Below are 18,019 nucleotides of genomic sequence, written 5' to 3'. Positions count from 1 at the left end.
CCCAGCACAAGCTCTGCCCCCAGACTAGCCCTCTCTTGGCTAGGCGTCACCCCAACCTCCACGGAAGACCAGGGCCACAGAAGAGGCGGCTGGTTCTGCATTAGCCTAGCTCAAGCCCTCCTGGTAAGAATGTGGATCCCATCTACCAGCGGCCCCCGGTTCTGCCTTCAAACCCGGAGCAAGTGCCTCCTTCTCCTGATGTGGTTGGCTCCCCCAGAGCCACATCTGCTTCCTGAGCCCCACCCGACATTAATCATCTTTGAGCTAGAACTCGCTGACACCCCCGAGGTCCTCCCAGCGTGCGGCCTTAGTCACTAGCCTCGCGGAGGTCGTGAACTTCCCATTTCTGTCCTCATGCCCCGGGGCCCGTGCTGGCATCCGACTGCACGTTCCCAAAACATAGCTGTTGTTCCATTTCTAAATCTTCTCCTCATTCCAGACTCGGTGGGGGGGTGGGGGGGTTGTTCCCAAACGACGGATGATTCCAGGTCTGGCTCTTCACGCCCTCTGCCCCAGGCCTGCCTGCCATTATGGTAACAGAACTCTCCTGTCTGGATTATGGGCTGGAAAACCTGACAGATGAGAGATTGTGGCTTTTTTCCAAAATCAGGAAACAAGTTGAAGGACGTGACCAGAAAATGATGCTTTTTCTCTCAAATTGGCTTCACGGTCGAGGGATGGCACGTGTGTGCGTTCCGCGTGTGTGGGTGTGCATGTGCGTGTGTGTGTGTGTGTGTGTGTGATACGTGGGGTGCATGTGTGACATAGAAGGCTTTGAAGAGAGGGTGGGATTTCAGAAACTATTTGCAAGAAGAATTATAGAATTGGGGAGAGAGCAGGAAGAGAGAGAGAGAGAAAGAGAGGGAGGGAGGGGGCAAGACAGAGACAGACAGGGAGGATTATGGGACAGGTATGCCAGACTTGAGCCTGTGCAGAGCCAACTTAGATCCCTGCTTCCTGATGCAATGAGTCTCTCCAGCCAGGACTCGTTCTGGTCAAGGTCCCCACGCTGGTCAAGGACAGGCGTGGACCTCAGGACTCTCACGAACGCTCCCGAACCTTCATTACCAATAAACTGTACCAGGCTTCTAAACAACACGAATCTGTCTCTGGGGCCCTGGGCCATTAGGAGGGAGATAACACTGGCTCGATCCTCCTTCCCCAGCCAGTGAGCCCCCCAAGCAATGAGCCATCCCCAGGGGCTCACACTCTGGGCTCCGTCTGTGTCCGTTGACTCCATCCGTCAGGCAGGACAGCCAGAGTGGCCCTGCGTCCCGTTCCTTTCTATGCACCCCTCCCCGTTCCCCACCCGGACCCCAAACCTTGAGGCCCATGGGTACAGCACAGATCGGACTGAACATCTAGGAGCCAGAAGAGGATACCTTTGCAGGATTCCTGGCCTCTTAAAATACCAGACGTTTTTGCTTAAAAAGCCCCCTGGCTGGTTTCAAAGCTCACTCTCCTATCTGCACTTTGGATTCTTCCTCTCTTCGCCCTCCAGAGGACCGAGCCCTGCCTTTTTTCTCCTCATCTTCTGCTAATCCACAGCCACGAACAAAGCCAAGCGAAGAGAAAATTCTGCTCTCCGTTGCATATTTTAAATTATTTACCTGTACCCGTTTGTCCATAGCTGCCCCGACACCCAAAGGAGATGCCAAGTGATCTCAGATCAACAGCTACCCTTGTCTACACTACTTGTGCCTAAGGACCGGCCCCTCCCCTCCATGACACTCGTCAGCTTTCTGCCGACGTTTGCTGGGCTATCAGATTCTTTTTAATTTTTTTTTTCAACATTTTTTATTTATTTTTGGGACAGAGAGAGACAGAGCATGAACGGGGGAGGGGCAGAGAGAGAGGGAGACACAGAATCGGAAACAGGCTCCAGGCTCCGAGCCATCAGCCCAGAACCTGACGCGGGGCTCGAACTCACGGACTGCGAGATCGTGACCTGGCTGAAGTCGGACGCTTAACCGACTGCGCCACCCAGGCGCCCCTGGGCTATCAGATTCTGACAACAAGGGGCCCCACGTCTCGGTGGTTCTGACAGTCGCCTTTGCCACCTGAGTACGGAGCATAGAGAAGGAGCACAGACGACAGACCTTGGAGCATCGAGCACAGATCCCGGAGCAGAGAACTTGGAGCATGGAGTGTGGGACACGAGGACAGAGCACAGAGCACGGTGCACGGAACTTGTGCCACAGGGCGTGCAGCACGGAGCACGGGCTGTGCACAGAACAACTTCCTTCTCTGCTCTGCGTTGCGGTGAGGGTGCTGTTAGAGATCCCTGACGCACACCGCTTTCAGCGTAAGGCTGCCTCGGAACCCTCCAGGAGCCCCTGAACCCTGTGCGGTTCCTATAGCCACCTGCCACGCCCACCCTGCTCCACTCTCCACGTCCTGAGCAAGTGGGAGCTTCTACCTTCCCATTTCGGGGCCACCTGATAGCTCTGGTCAGACAGAGAAGTCGGGGGTGGGGAGGACGAGTTTGGAAAGAGGGCTGGGCTAGAGATTAGGAAACCTGGGTCTGGGTGCTACTTGGGCAGAGGCCATGGCACCGACCCCGGTCTAAGTCAGCTCACTCCTGGGGGCTCTGTTTCCTCATTTGGCTCGTAATAGTTTGAATAATTGGATTACTCCTGGGGCTCCTGGGTGGCTCAAATGGTTAAGTGTCCGACTCTTGATTTTCGCTCAGGTCGTGATCTCATGGTCCATGAGATGAGCCCAGCATTGGGCTGTATGCTGACAACACAGAGCCTGCTTGGGATTCTCTCTCTCTCTCTCTCACTCTCTCAATAAACAAACATTTTTAAAAAATGAAATAATTGGATTACTCCTAAACTATCTTTAATATTTAAAAGGTGTTTCTTGGGGCGCCTGGGTGGCTCAGTCGGTTGAGCGTCCGACTTCGGCTCAGGTCGTGATCTCACAGCTCGTGAGTTCGAGCCCCACGTCGGGCTCGGTGCTGACAGCTCAGAGCCTGGAGCCCGCTTCGGATTCTGTGTCTCCCTCTCTCTCTGCCCCTAACCCACTCACATTCTGTCTCTGTCTCTCTCAAAAATAAATAAACATGAAAAAAAATTTAAAGGTGTTTCTTAGCAAGTTGTGCCTATTGAAAATCAGAGACCTCTCTTGACTTTTCCACGACCTACCTGAGGTCTTACTAAGATGCTAGGAGGTTCTAGAACTTTCCTCCTTGACCCTGTAGAACTTGACTCCCCTGGTGTCCCAACTTGCTCTGACTTCGGGTTAGTCTTTGGCAGATGAAATGTTCCCGCATCTGCTGTTTTCCTGCAGCAAAGTTGCTTTGTGGTGCACAGTGTATTGTTTTATTCTTTGCTCTTGAATCCCAGTCAGAAGTTCCAGAAGGGGATAAAATAAGACAGTCCCGAGGGGGCCATTGTTCAGCACAAACACCCTTAAGCCTCTGGGTGTGTCTGTCATCAGTTCTTGTGCAGACATCACGGGCTACCACAGTCTGTCGTTCCTTACTAGCTCTGGGAGGCTGTTTGACAATCAAATAGAAGGGAGTTAGCACAGACCGCCCCCCCCCCAATACTTTCTGTCTGTCCAAGTTTTAATTGGTGCCCAGAGGCATAGAGATGATTTATTTTCAGTACTAAAAGAACCTCTAAAGGAACAGGTGTCCAGCCCTCCAGGGAGCTGAATGAAAAAGAGTGTGAAGGAACTCTTTTAGGAATGGAAGTCAGTGTACCGTGATCCCCAGGGATAAAGAGAGAAAGCTCAGGCTTACCCCTGCGTATGGAGGACGGCCGGACAAGTCCCATCCGTCAGGGAATCATCGTGCGTCCTGCTTTATGGACTGACCAGCGACTTACTTTCCATCAGCAGACGGTTCGAATGAACCCAGAGATGAGGTCTAGGGACAATCATTTTGAAAATATAAGTCACAAGTAAGTGAGAAATTCTATGTGAAAGTGGTTAGCACAGCACTGGACATGGGGTAGGGATCCTATAACTATTGACTCTGCCTCCCATATAAAAATTATTAAATGAGGCATTTTGTGGGGTAATCGGGACCAGTAGGGAAGCGGAAAGTGTGGCGTATTCGTTTCCTAAAATGGCGGCACTGGTACCTGTCGCCCCACATGACCCTTTGCAATGTGACCCTGCTGTTCCTCCCAGTAAGAGGCAGAGTCCCTTTCTCCTCTCCTCAAATCTGGGTGGGCCCTGTGAGTTTTCTTGACCAAGAGAATGCAGCAGAAACAGTGTCGTGTAAGTCCCTAAAATGTCTATAGCTTCTACTTTGGACTCTGAGAAACCTAACTCTCCTGAGACCAACCACCATGCTGTGAGGAAGCCCAAGTCAGCCAGGGCAAAAGAACAGCCATATGGAGGTGCCAGACCTGGGAGTGAAGTCTCCTGGGACCTTCCAGCCCAGCCCAGCCCAGGCACCCACTGAATCCACATAGCCAATGATCCCCCACAGCACAGACCAAGCACCTGGCCAGAATTCCTGCCCCACGCGATCAAGAACAAATGAAATGATGACTGTTTGAAGCCGCTAAATTTACTACAGGTGGTCTGTGGACTGAAGTCAGGTCTCCTCTAACTGCTCATCCAGCCCTAACATTCCATCAGCCGTGGGTGGGATATCTGAGGACTGACCCCAGGGAAGACTCTTTAGGCTCTACAACTACCAGAAACCAGAGAACTGGACAGACACAAGCTTATCTAATTTTTCTATCTACTTTTCTGGCATAACAATAAGGTCACAGGCAGGCAGTTGAGGGGCTGGCAAGACACCTCTACACTACGGCCAGGACGTGCGCTCCTTCCTGCCTCCTCCTCCAATTCTTCCATGTGGTTTTGGCCCATGTGCTCCCTGGAAGGGTCTACCACTTCTAGATAACTTGCTCACACTTCCAGGTAGGAAAGAAGAGAGGGAAAGGACAAGTCTCAAAAGGAAATTCCAGTTTGATCTGTGCCTTTTCATCGAGAAAGCAACTGCTTTCCTAGAAGCGTCACCTGTCACCCCGCTGGAATCTATCTTTACTGGCGGGAGGAGCTGGGCACACTCTGACACGAACCCGCTTTTGTGGTTGAGGAGAAGGAAGCGGGGTGGGGAGGGGGCGTGTGCGTATACTGGGGCGTCAATCAGTAACGTCCACTGCAGTCAGTGGGCTGAAAAGGCCTTTGGACAAGACTTGGACTTCCGTGTTGGAGTTTGAGGCTGATTCTCTGACTTGCCTTCCTCCACATCTTCTCCAGGTCCAGTTAATGTGCCTTTTTGCTCCACAGAGGCTAAAAGCTCGACACTAGACTTCCCAGACTCCCTTGCAGCAGGGGTTCCAGTTGTGACTTAGTCTGTATGCCAATCAGGACCGCTCCAAGACAAATATCGATTTATTGCTGAACATCTGAAACTAATATCATGTTTTATGTCCATTATACCTCAAATAAAAAGGAAGCACTCCTTCAGGAAGTTCAGAAGTGAGTTGAGTAGGAGAGAGGCAGGTCCTGATGAGGCTCCCGAGGCATCTCCCCCTCAGGCAGCTCGCTGGGGAGCCTCTGTGGCATCAGAGATGTTTCTGGAAGCTCACCTGGAATCGTATCCTCCAGAACCTCCATAAGTGTACTGTCCGCCCAATAACAGAGGTAAATCCCTTTCTAAACTGGCCAGAGTGACTCTGCCCTCTGTAACCAAGGCTTTATCACAGAGCCCTCGATCCATTTCAGCCTCCCCTACTCCCCAGCTGTGTGACCTGGGACAAGTGAGGTCATCGCTCTAAGCCTCGATGTCTTTTCTCTCAAATGGACTCTTTGCTTCGATTGATTATAAAACCTCATGAAAAATGCTCTGCATAATGCCCGGCCCAGAGTGAATGTCCAACAAACATGAGCTTCCACAACCTTCTCTCAGAAGCGTTAGTGAAAATGCAATGGAGGTAGACGTTGAATGGTGGGGGTGGGACTAGAGAGACCTCCTGATGTGAGATAATGGCCCTGTGCTCCACGTGGTTTCAAGGAGGTGGCACACAGGAGCCCAGACTCAGAACCCGTGCGGATATCTGTCTCTTCCAGTAACGTACAAGCCCTGGGGTCTTAGGCTGAGTTTCAAGCTATTTGTATTTCTTTTCGCTTCTCCCATAAATCCTGATACAGAGGAGTCTGTATGGAAAAGCCCTGGATGGAAACTTCCAAATGCTGAGAATGGTCTCGGAACTAGTAACCATGCCCTTACCGTCTCTGAGGCACGACTCATGTGCCCACGCTCTGTCAGCCACAGCTGTGGTGGCGACCAGGACGGACACCGTCATTGTCTTCCTAGAGTTTCCCATCTAGCACAGGAGGCAGACGCTGGAAAGTTCACCTCTGCTTATGTATATCTGTTAGGATTGATGTGATAGAAAAAGGGATTGCAGCCATGCCTCCAGCGAGGGCGCACCTGAAAAAGTCACGTTTAGGTTGATGCTTGATTAAGGAAATAAATCTGTATCAGCTACTTTAGTTTCCCTGTGAGACTTTTGGTGGCCAAGCCGCTCGTGGTGCCAAATGTAGCGTTTGTAGGGAGCAGAGAGTAAGTAAATGTTGCTGAAGGCAGTAGGGAGCCAACGCAGACAGCGGAGGAACAAAGTTGTGTGCTTAAGGTCAGTCTGGCAGCGTGTACAAGATACAAAAGGAAGTGGAGGGAGGGCTGGGGTTCGGTCACGGACCTGGACCACCTCAGTGGGAACAGAAAAACAGCAGAACGAAAGTTTTTCCAGAGAACCTACAGATTTTGTCACATGTCCAAGTTTCCTTCTTGCGGATCTTCAGAAAATAAAAGAAGGGAAATGTAATCATTTAATTGGCCCAACTTCTCCTTGGGGAAGCTTTAATGACACCCCGTGTGTGCCTATCAACAGCTCAGATCCCACTATTATTTGATGGGTAATCTGCTTTAATCCCCGTAACAATGAGAACTCAGTGGGGAAAGGATATCTTCCTCTCTGCCCCACGATGCCTGCAGAACGAGCGTCCAGTAAGGGGCAGTCGGCAGTGGGAACAACTGTGGGTGGCACTTAACAAATGTTTACGGAAGGAGACGTTGCACAAATGAACAACACCCACATAGTAAACAATGTGGACGCAGCCCTTTCCCTCCGACTCTTAGAGGAATGTCCTGTCAGTTTCGATGTCCTTTGAGGACAGGCTGTCATAATCGGTAAGAGCTGGGGCTCATGGAGCCAAGTCCTGAGCTCAGTACTGCAGAGAGTTCCGTGGGCTGTCTTGGGGACAGGGAGAGGGGAGATGCCCTGTGGATGGACCGCAGGCAGCCAAGGAAGGGGAGAGGCCGGCTGTGGATCCTGGCCACTCCCCTCACAGGGTGATGGAAGGAAGGCCTGTCAAATATCAGTGACAGTATCTACTCCGCCCAATTCATAGCATCTCCATGAAGCCCAGACAGACAAGGCAGGAAAGAGCTTCTGGGTCCCATAAAGATGCAGAGACTTACTAGTTACAATTTCGCAGAACCACAGAGCGCAAATTGGAACTGTCAAGTGGACTCCCGTGGACCGCGGGGACTGATCCGGCCCGGGTAAGCAGTACCATGCAGGCTCCCTGGCAAAGGTACATTCTGAGCAGCATTTAAAAGAAGGGAATGTAGGGATCTGCAGAGAAGTGAAGGAACTCTTGTGTTCTTCGTTAAGATTGCTTCGGCTGTCTTGGCCCTCTGAATTTCTGCAGTTTTCGACCAGGCTCATCAAATGCCACCAAACAGACCTTTGGGGGTTTTTATTGGGATTGTATTGAATCCATAGGTTCCTTTAGGTAGGACTGGCATTTTTACAATCTTGGATTTTTCTATCAATGAGCATGGCATAATCTCTCCTTGTATGTACAGGAAAAGCATTAACCGAAGATTTGACCGCCTGTACTATTGAGAATCCGTGAGAGGCTTATACTGAAGAAGGAAATCACAAGCCCACCCACACTTGAAGAATTGTAGTTTCTGTTATCCCAAAAGGGGGTCCCTGCATCAGAAGGGAATGAGGACCCTAAAGACGGAGCGGTATCACTGAGGATCAGGTACCTACCAGGGGCTTGCTGGTCAAAGAAACATGGCTCCAGGAGCCCAAACTCACAGCTTGCTGAGGAGCTGTCTGTTCTTGGCCAGGAGGATTGTTGATTCTGTGCCTCAGAGTTATCAGATATAAACAGCAACAGTAATATCTACCTTGTTGCTTCATGGGTCATCTGAAGAAATTAAACAAAATTCCCTCCAAATTATACGATTTCATCTAAATTTTTTAAATTTTTTTTAATGTTTATTATTTATTTTTTGAAAGAGAGAAAGAAAGAGTGTAAGCAGGGAGGGGTAGAAAGAGAGGGAGACACAGAATCCAAAGCAGGCTCCAGGCTCTGAGCCATCAGCACAGAGCCCGACGTGGGGCTCAAACCCATGAACCGTGAGATCATGACTGAGACGAAGTCAGATGCTCAGCCGACTGAGCCACCCAGTCACCCCTCCAAATATTTTTTAATGTTTATTTATTTATTTTTGAGAGAGAGAGAGAGAGAGAGAGAGAGAGAGAGAGCACAAGCAGGAGAGGGCCAGAGAGAGAGGGAGACACAGAATCCAAAGCAGGTTCCAGGCTCCATGCTGTCTGCACAGAGCCTGATACGGGGCTCGAACACACAAACCTCTGGATCGTGACCTGAGCTCAAGTCAGAAGCTCAACTGACTGAGCCACCCAGGCATCCCTCTATCCAAATATTAAAAGTCACTCCTACTCCCATCACACAATCGCTTCACGGGATGGCTGTTAGGAAACAGATTGCCACCCAACTTCTGCATCAAGGATGATAGGTGCTAGAAATTGCTACACGGAGGCAAGTTCCTAAGAAAGTAGCCCGCTAATGGTGACCTCTTTTTTTTTTTTAAGAAGGCATCACTTCACTAAAATTCAGCTTGGAAGCCATCCTCGACTCTTTACACTCACCTCCCGTCATCAAGTCCTTTCCCTTTTTAAATGTAGCTAGATAATACGCCCCTTCCCAACCTTGATGCCTATTGCCCCAGTCCTGGTGTCGTGGCCTGGGTGACCCAGCAAGCAGGGTCCAAGGCAGAATCGTGCATGCTCATTACCCTACCAGAGGGTGCATTCCCTGGAAAACAGCCGTGAGCAGGGAGGGCAGTAAGCCAGGGGGGAAAAGAGAGAGCCAATCTGAGGGTCGGGGTGTCACCAGATGACCTCCACTTTGTCACAAGTGTCCTTGCTGGCTAGTCCTTATGGAACCATTTTCTGAAGGACCTAGGAATGCTTGAGTCTGAGAACAATTCGTTCTGAGGAAGGAAGGAGAAATAACTCTACTTGCCTGCATCCTGCACTGATCTAAAGTTCGTGCCATGGGACCCTAATTCCCCATGAATTTGCAGGTGGCACACACATGGACACTGGGGCGGGAGGAGAGGTGGGCAGGGAGGCACCCTAGGACTGTGCCGACGTGACTCCTTGGAATCCATACGGAGCTGGTCAGAGTGGTGGCCACTGCAGAACAAGTAGCCAAAGGGCCTGGAAATAGACGAGGAACAAAAGATACACCTGCTCCCATCATCTCTCATGTGGGCGACTTCAAGGGCTCCTCAATGTCCCGTGCGCTGGCCAGTCTTAATAGACATCTAAGGTATTTGCTGAATGCTCTTACTGTCTCTTCCTTTAAAAGTCTTCCTTATGACATCGTTTCCTACAAAGGGACTATTTCCTCTCTATTGCCATCTATTGCCTGAGATAGCAAAAAAGAATCAGACCGAGGTTTGATATGGAGCCTCCTGGAGTCATAAAAACTGGATTTGAATCTTGTTCTGTTACACTCTTGCTTTGTGACCTTGGGTATCTGTGAACTGCATCCCGATTATAAAATGGGGAAACGGTCCTACCAAGTAAGATGTTGTGAGCATTAGGTGAGTGACTGTATGTTGGACCACTTCACAGAGTGTTGGCACAAGGAAGCCTGCGGCATTGTCAGCGGCCATGACCGTCAACATTCAGTGTCACTGTCACCAGCATGATCGTCACTGTCAGGGGCGCCTGGGTGGCTCAGTCAGTTAAGTGTCTGACTTCAGCCGAGGTCATGATCTCACGGTTTGTGGGCTCAAGCCCTGCGTCAGGCTCTGTGGTGACAGCTTGAAGCCTGCTTCAGATTGTGTCCGCCTCTGTCTCCGCACCTCCCCAACTGTGTTGTGTGTCTCTGTCTCTGAAAAATAAATAAACGTTAAAAAATTATTTTTAAAAATAAAAAAAAAAAGACTAGGATGAGTCAAACTTGTAAAAAAAGCTTTATCAACTACGGAGTCATCTGTGAGGATTGGGGGTCACAATTCCTCTGATCCCCCTCATAATTCCCAAGCTCTGCATCATCCAAAACACATTTAAAGAAAAGAAAAGCAAGAGAAAGGGGTTTGGATAGGGAAGGGGATGGAGATACATCTAAACAGGGACAGAGAGAGAGAGAGAGAGGGAGAGAGAGGGAGAGAGAGAGAGAGGAGACTTGTGGATGTAATGTTTCCTGGGAAATCACCTGTTCTATCCCCAGGACAACCCTCCAGGGTGGGATTTATTAACCCCATTCCGCAAATGAAGAAAAGAAAGCCCAGAGAGATCAAGGAATACACCCCAGACTACAGGGCTGGTAAATCAGTGAGCCCGGGACTGTGCTCTTCCCAACCCCCATGTTTCCCAGCACAGAACTCCCCTCTTGTGGCTTTGGGGGTGTTCTACTGCTTGAAGACCAGGAATTAATCCCTGTGCCCATAGGAATGCTCTTAGAGCAGAGATAATTCAGCAATACACCCCCTTGTATATTTTGTATGTTTCCCCTCTTCCACCTGGTTCAGAGCTGTAAGTCAATCTTTTAGCCACTCAGCTAAATTCCCGGGGCGCTCTTAAGATACAGAAATTCCAGCTGTAAATAGCAAAACTGTTAGACCAGATTAAACTTGCCAAAGTGATTTGAGCAGGAGCTGAGAAAAATGGACCCCCTTGAAATGATACGCTATCAGCCAACAGTAACATAACCCTGGAAACGAACCTTTCAGTTTGTTATTCAACACGCGGAACACATGGTAAGGAGGAGGCTTGCCGAGATCTAGCATCAGCAGAGGGCGTGGAAAATGTAAGCTGTACTTAATTTGCTTTTCTTCCCCTGCTCTCCTTTCTCCCTCCCCCCAATAAAATGATCGTGTGGGGAATTCTCCGATTTTGACGCTTGAAATCTATGGAGTCTGTCTGGAAGGTGACTGATGATAGGGTAGCCCCTATGTTAAGGATCACCATCAGAGGAGAGGAAAGTGGCCAGGCAGCCATGGGACGGAGGGGCAATTGAGTAGATTCAGATGAGGGACACATGTGGGGGGCATCTGTTCTCACTCCATTTTTCTTGTAACAGCTTAAAAATGGAAAACAAATGCTGTGGGGGACTTTTTCTAGGGAATTGATAAAGTTAAAAAAAAAAAACAAACCCAAACTGCATTTCCATTGGTCAGTTTCTCCGTGAGGACCAGAGCAGCTGGGGTAGCATGCCCCTGTCAGCCCCGTCCTGAAGACGTCTGGTTTCTTCAGACCCACTCAAGCAATTCCAGGCTACACTGCACACCCTCGTCTGGCCTCTCCTTCTCTTGATTTCTGGTTCTGGGGAAGCCCAGGCCCTGAGGTGACATTGGGACAGGTAAGTTGCCTTAGCTGAGGAAGCAAAAAAGCTGTTATTCTATAGTCACGTGGGTGATTTATTGCAAAATTGTTCAGATACCCCCCCAACCCAACCCGAACGATGCCCAGATGACAGGCCATCCGGTGTTTCCCTTTCCAGCTGGTATGTTCTATTGTAACTAGCACCGTGCTTTAGACCACTTGGGGCACTACATGTTGACCTGGTCTGTTGTCACTGTCCTCAACCGGGAGCCCAGGCGTGTTCCCTCTCTGGGAACCATCCATCTGGCCCTGGCCTCTTCTGTCTCTTTCTCCCTCTTCTTTCTCGGTCTTTCCTGTGGAAAAGTGCTTCCAAAATCTGAAATTACACCATTTTTAAAATTTATTTCATTTAAATTCAAGTTAGTGAATATACAGTGTCATCTTGGCTTCACGGGTAGAGCCCAGTGACTCATCTCTTACATATAACACCCAGGGCTCATCCCAACAAGTACCCTCCTTAATGCCCATCCCCCACTTGTTTTTTCTTTTTAAAAGTTTTTTTAAGTTTATTTGTTTATTTTGAGAGACAGAGACAGTGCGAGTGGGGGGAGAACACAGAGAGAGAGAGGGAGAGAGAGAATCCCAAGCAGGCTCCACGCTGCCAGCATGGAGCCCCATGCTGGGCTCAAACTCACAAACCATGAGATCATGACCTGAGCTGAAACCAAGAGTCAAGTGCTTAGCTGACGGAACAGCCCAGGCGCCCCTCCCCATTACCCATTGCACCCACTGCCCACCCACCTCCCCTCCAGCAGCCCTCAGTTTGTTCTCTGTACTTAAGAGTCTCTTATGGCTTGCCTCCCTCTCATGCACACCGGGCTTTGTTCTATGTATTTCATATCAGACTATTCCAGTGGTCACAAGAGGTAGGATTTCTTTGAAGAAAACCAATAACCAACAGATGGGGTCAACGTGCCCCTTTGATCCTTTTTCTACGGCAATGGTATCACCTCGTGCGAACTCCCCCTTACTTCGCTTTCCTTCTACAAGAAATGTTTAGCAGCCATCCGGCCGACTGTTCATTGATTTGCAAACATCTATTCCAGATCAACAGAGCCCGTTCCTCTCACAGGGGAAGGTGGGGGACGTCCTAGGTGTTCTCCAGTTTCCATTAGCGATGCCCTCGGGCGTGCATGAAGATATGTTGCAGGCACTTCCGGTGGAGAGGCTCCTGCTTATTGGGGATGAGCTGGGTGACCGGTAACTGAGTTGATGCACCCTCTTGGAATGCTCACTGGGTCTGTGCCCCGCAGTAGGGGCAGCTGGAGAAGGGGCTCCCGCATTTACAGGTGAGGTGACTGAAGCCGGGCAACCTGCTTCTTCCGGTCTCTTTGTTCTGGAGCTGGGATCCAGAAGGAAGTGGGTGGGAGTTGCTTGCCCCATAGAGAAGATGACCTCACGTGTAGTCTGAGGAATTCTCCTGAAAGATCAGAGTCTGGAGCCCCAGTTCTCGTTGCCCCCACCCCTACATTAGGGGGTAAAGCCTGAGATCACCGCTGGGTGATGGGGCTCTGATGTATTTCAGTCTGGAAAACCATATCCTCTCTGACAGGTTGCTCTGGCTACCATTGCCGGGGCCCCTGGAGGGGGAATCCACAGAACCGCAGAGGGGCGCTTGGGCGGGCGGTGGGGGAGGGGAGACCCAGTCACCGTATCAATGCTGGTGGAGTCAGGGAGCACGGAGACACCAGCATGGCACTGACCGTAGGCAGGGATCGCTCTCCCCACCGTGTGAACCCCAAAACAGAGGGGCGCCAAACAGGCCAAAAAGGCCTGAGACTTGGCTTCCCCTCCCCCCGACCCTATACCGTGCCCAGGGAGGGCATCCCTCTCCTCCTGCCCAGGTCAGAGCCCCCTCCTCTCTAAGGGTCCGGAGGATCCTGAGAGGCCACAGTAGGGGGGCGGGATGGGGCCCATCAGTCCCAGGAACCTGGGTGCAGCTTAGACGTCCACTCATTGTGGGGCTTTGAGCGCCCTCGTCCGTGAATCCGTCATCAGGAGAAGCATGACGTGTAATGGGTGATCTGACATTCTGTAACCTGGGTCCCTGTAGTGCGCCAAAGCATTCATCACAATATGACAAAGAGAGGAGTCAGCCTTCTGCCAGGAGGCACTTAAATTCCTATTTCGGGTGATCCGTGGAAAGAAATTCACTCCTGAAACTGCAGAAGCAAACTCGGACCCATGGGCTTAGCCCTTGGACACAAGGAGGCCATGGTTTTTCCCGAAATTCCAGACGCAAGAAAGGGTTTGGGACCCAAGCAAGCAGCTGAGCTCTCAGGCCCAGGGGCCAATCTAGAACGCCAGCCTCCTTAAAAGAGGAGAAAGAAGGGGCGCCTGGGTGGCGCAGTCGGTTAAGCGTCCAACTTCAGCCAGGTCACGATCTCGCAGTCCGTGAGTTCGAGCCCCGCGTCAGGCTCTGGGCTGATGGCTCGGAGCCTGGAGCCTGTTTCCGATTCTGTGTCTCCCTCTCTCTCTGCCCCTCCCCCGTTCATGCTCTGTCTCTCTCTGTCGCAAAAATAAATAAAAAACGTTGAAAAAAAAAAAAAAAAAGAGGAGAAAGAAATCAGTGTCACCAAGCACTGTTTTCAAATACCTGCGTGAGAGCTTAACATGGGGTCTGAGTTGACAACCCTGTCCCATGATTCCTGCTCAAGGAACGCATTTGTCAGGGGTGCTCACAAAACCTGAAGGGACAGATTTTCACCCACTGTTAGAATCAATATTTACCTTGGAAGAAAGCAGGCGTCAGAACTTGCCAATGGAGGTTTGGTCAGCACACCTGGGTGCTCGGTTGAAATCATGTCCTTCAACTGACACCCCTTGGAAAATGCTGGGATTTTTGTTAGAATGGAGAAATGTCACCCAGCCCGGTGTGGCGAGAAAGCACCTGCCACGATAATTTCAACAACTCGTTCTAGGTGACTCTGGTGTTTCCACCTGCATCACACAGCAGGCTGGGTGCACTTTCCTCACCTTATTTGTGTTTCTGTTCCTCTTTCTTTTAACCTTTTTTTTTTTTTTTTTTTTTTTAATTTTGGAGAAGAGACACTTTGTTCCAAGTTCCGACTCTGGGACAGCGACAAACCCCCACAGCCAAAACACTCTGCAGCTGTGTCCTTTGGAGCAAGGAACGGACGAGAGCTTCTCTGCTGACCTCACTTCACCCCAGAGGCGTGTCCTCTGCGTTCACCCAGGTTGGACTCAGGCAGGCGACAGACATGTGCGGCACCAGCCAGGTCCCCCCGGTGGCCCTGCCCACGGCAGCACGCCATCCATCACGCCACAGTCAAGACGCCAGCCAGCAGCCAGGCCGCCACGACAAGCAAAACGAGGCGGGCACCGCTGGCTCCTGTCAAGGCCTCCCGGGCACCAGCAGCCTTCATGTTAATGGGAGAGGTTGACTGAGACTATTTGACGCAGTTGCTGGAAACTAAACAGAGCAGGAGAATGATAAGCAAAGCTCTTACTTAATTAAAAGCACATTTATACAAGGTTCGGCCTGGCAGGAAAATGACAAAGGCAGTTAAAATTTTAAAATCAAGCCATTTTCTCTTGAGAGATTTCTGCCAGACCCTGGTGGATTCAGGATGCTGGGTTTTCTCTTCCAACAGAGCCTGAACATCTGAGCCGGGGTGAGCCAAGTGTGAGCTCCCTGGCTGTTTTCAAAGAAGTGGAACTTTTTCCCCAAAGTGAGTCCCCTTTCTGGAGCCAATGGCAAGAGCGAGGCATGCTAGGCATGGGCCTGGATGTGGCCCTCTCCAGAAACACAAGGATGGATGTGGAAAGTACAGGGTGACTCTCTGTAGGAACAAGGGACCTTTGATATGCCTCCATGAAAATGGCTTCTTTGAGAAGACAGTCTTAAGAGTGGGTCACCGCGGCAGACGAAGGCACCAGGAAAGCCTGGGTGGAGAAAAGTGAAACGTTACAAGTTGAGAGCCGTCCTCCTCTCTTTGAAAAAAGAACTGTACGAATCCTTTGTAATTCCAAAAGGAAGACCTGGGGCCGATGGGGAAATTACAGAAGGGAGGATTTCCAATTAACAGAAGAACTTTCCAAGGAGTATTGCTCAAATAGGAAACCACAGGCAGTTCAGCCTGCCTCGGGATGTGCTGGAAGAGACCACAGCCCATGTCTTGGTGGTACTGAGGCGGGGGGCGGGGGGCGGTGTCCCACACTGGGGGCAGGACCCGGGGACTAAGTAAACACCTGCCGTGTTCTAAAAATTCTTGGGTTCTGCATCATTGCGTAACACTCTGTAGAAACATGTATTTATTGCTCAGAAATTTGGAAAACAATTGTTCTTGGACATTTTACTGTTTATTTGTCAAATCCATTTCTGAATGAGAATCCAGTTGGTAAGGCAAAGGCATTTGAACGCTCTCCGCTGGTCTAAGAACTTCATATTTCCTCAGTGAATCATTATAATCTGTGTACATGGACAGAATTCTCGCTCCTGGCGCCAAGAAGTACAATCAACCAAGGGAGAGTGTTTCTTAAATAAAAGTGGTGTTTCTAGTTGGCAAAACATAGATTATTTCTGCTATTAGAAAAATTGATTTCTTAAGACGTTGTGATTAATTATGTCTGTAAAACAGAAAATCCATCAAAGACAAAATATTTTTCCCTTCAGAAAACACAAATTCCTACAATGTCACTGACCACATATGACATTCTATTTATAGGCACCTTGTCTCCAAAGATATATCTGGGCTCACTTTCTACTCTGTCTTCCCCAGGCTCTGGGGAGATTGATGACCTATGACAAAACCAGGGGAACACTCGGTGCCATTCTGCTGGTTCTTGAGAATCGAAATGAAAGTTCTACCCTGTGCCTGGTCTGTGGAGAGGAACCTTCTGAGGAGAACAATAAAAGATGATTCCATTTCCAATGCGAAAAGGCCCTTGTTGGCGAGTCCTGTTGGACTTGGCTTCCAAATAGATCCAGAACCCTAGCACTGTTCATCCCATCCACTGCCACCTCCCTGGCCAAAGCAGAAGGATCTTATGGCACTACTCCAACAACGTTTGCTGCAATGGCACCCCCTAGCATTGTGTGGGCACAGCCTATGAGCCGCAGCCCTGTCCTACGCAGGTGTCTTTCACTTAGACCATTGTACTTCCTCCTCTCCAGGCTCCCTGGGTCTATGTCACTCCTTTTTGTTTATTCTAAACACAACAGCCAGACTGATCCTGTTAAAACCCAAGTGGGATCACTGAACATAGCTCCGATGCTTCTCAGGCCTTCTCATCCCAACCAGTGGCCTCGGTGCCTGCTTGATCCTTCTCCTCCTTACCCTCTGGGTAGGGCCCAGTGGCCCAGCTGCACTGCCTTTCTATTTCTAGAATATGCCAGGGCACCACAGCTCCAGACCTTGCTATTGTTGTCCCTCTGTCAGGAATTCTGCCCTCTGTGGGTACCTCCATAGCCAGCTTCCTCTCTCCTTGTAAGAAGGATGTCATCTTCTCTGAGGAACTGTTCCCAACCATTCTTGTTAAAATGTTAGCTGTCCCTTCACATTACCTGTCCCTCTCCCCTGCTTTAGGGTTTCCATAGCACTGACTTTTGACATACTACATAACTTGCTTATCTGTCCTGTTTTTGTCTGTCCCCTTCATAAGGAAACAGGATTTCTGATGGCAGGATTGCTACCCGTTTTGTTCACTGCTATATCTCTACTGCCTGGCACTTCCCAGCACACATCAGTCCTTCAATTAATGTTTTTTGAATGAATAAATAAATGGGTAGGTAGATGGAAGAGCAGACAGATGGATGGATGTGTGGGTAGATGGATGGATGGATGGATGTGAGGGTGGATGGATGGATGGATGGATGGGCAGATGGATGCGGGTAGAGAGATGGATGGATGGGCAGATGGATGGATGGATGGGAGGACAGATGGATGCAGGTAGATGGATAGATGGATGGGCAGATGGATGGATGGTGGACGTGTGGACAGATGGATGTGGGTGGATGGATAGATGGTTGTTGGATGGATGGATGGATGTGCGTGTGGATGGATGGATGGATGGATGGGCAGATGGATGGATGGATGGGCGGACAGATGGATGTGGGTTGATGGATGGATGGATGGATGGATGGATAGATGGATGGATGGATGGATGGTCAGATAGGTGGATGGATGGATGGATGGGTACATGTTTGGATGTGGGTGGATGGATGGATGGATGGATGGGCAGATACATGAATGGATACCTTCTTCAAACTTCTGAACTAGAAAACAATTGAAGGTCCACAGTATTTTTTGCTTATGCAGAGCATCATTAAAGATCTGTGCACACAAATGTCCAGTTATCCATCA

At 49.9% G+C, this 18,019-nt stretch overlaps 1 long non-coding RNA gene across 1 annotated transcript; it reads left to right on the top strand.

Annotated features, from left to right (window-relative positions):
- The first annotated feature begins 12,261 nt into the window (after positions 1-12,261).
- LOC131495327 (uncharacterized) lies at positions 12,262-16,224 on the top strand. The gene is made up of 2 exons (XR_009253893.1): positions 12,262-12,982; positions 14,737-16,224. It is a non-coding gene; the product is annotated as an uncharacterized LOC131495327 (long non-coding RNA).
- The last annotated feature ends 1,795 nt before the right edge of the window (positions 16,225-18,019 follow it).

The sequence above is a fragment of the Neofelis nebulosa genome, chromosome 2 (assembly GCF_028018385.1).
Source record: "Neofelis nebulosa isolate mNeoNeb1 chromosome 2, mNeoNeb1.pri, whole genome shotgun sequence".
In the NCBI taxonomy this organism is placed as follows: Eukaryota; Metazoa; Chordata; class Mammalia; order Carnivora; family Felidae; genus Neofelis; species Neofelis nebulosa.
The sequence above is the reverse complement of the archived record's forward strand: the minus strand, read 5'-3'. Positions and strand labels throughout refer to the sequence as shown.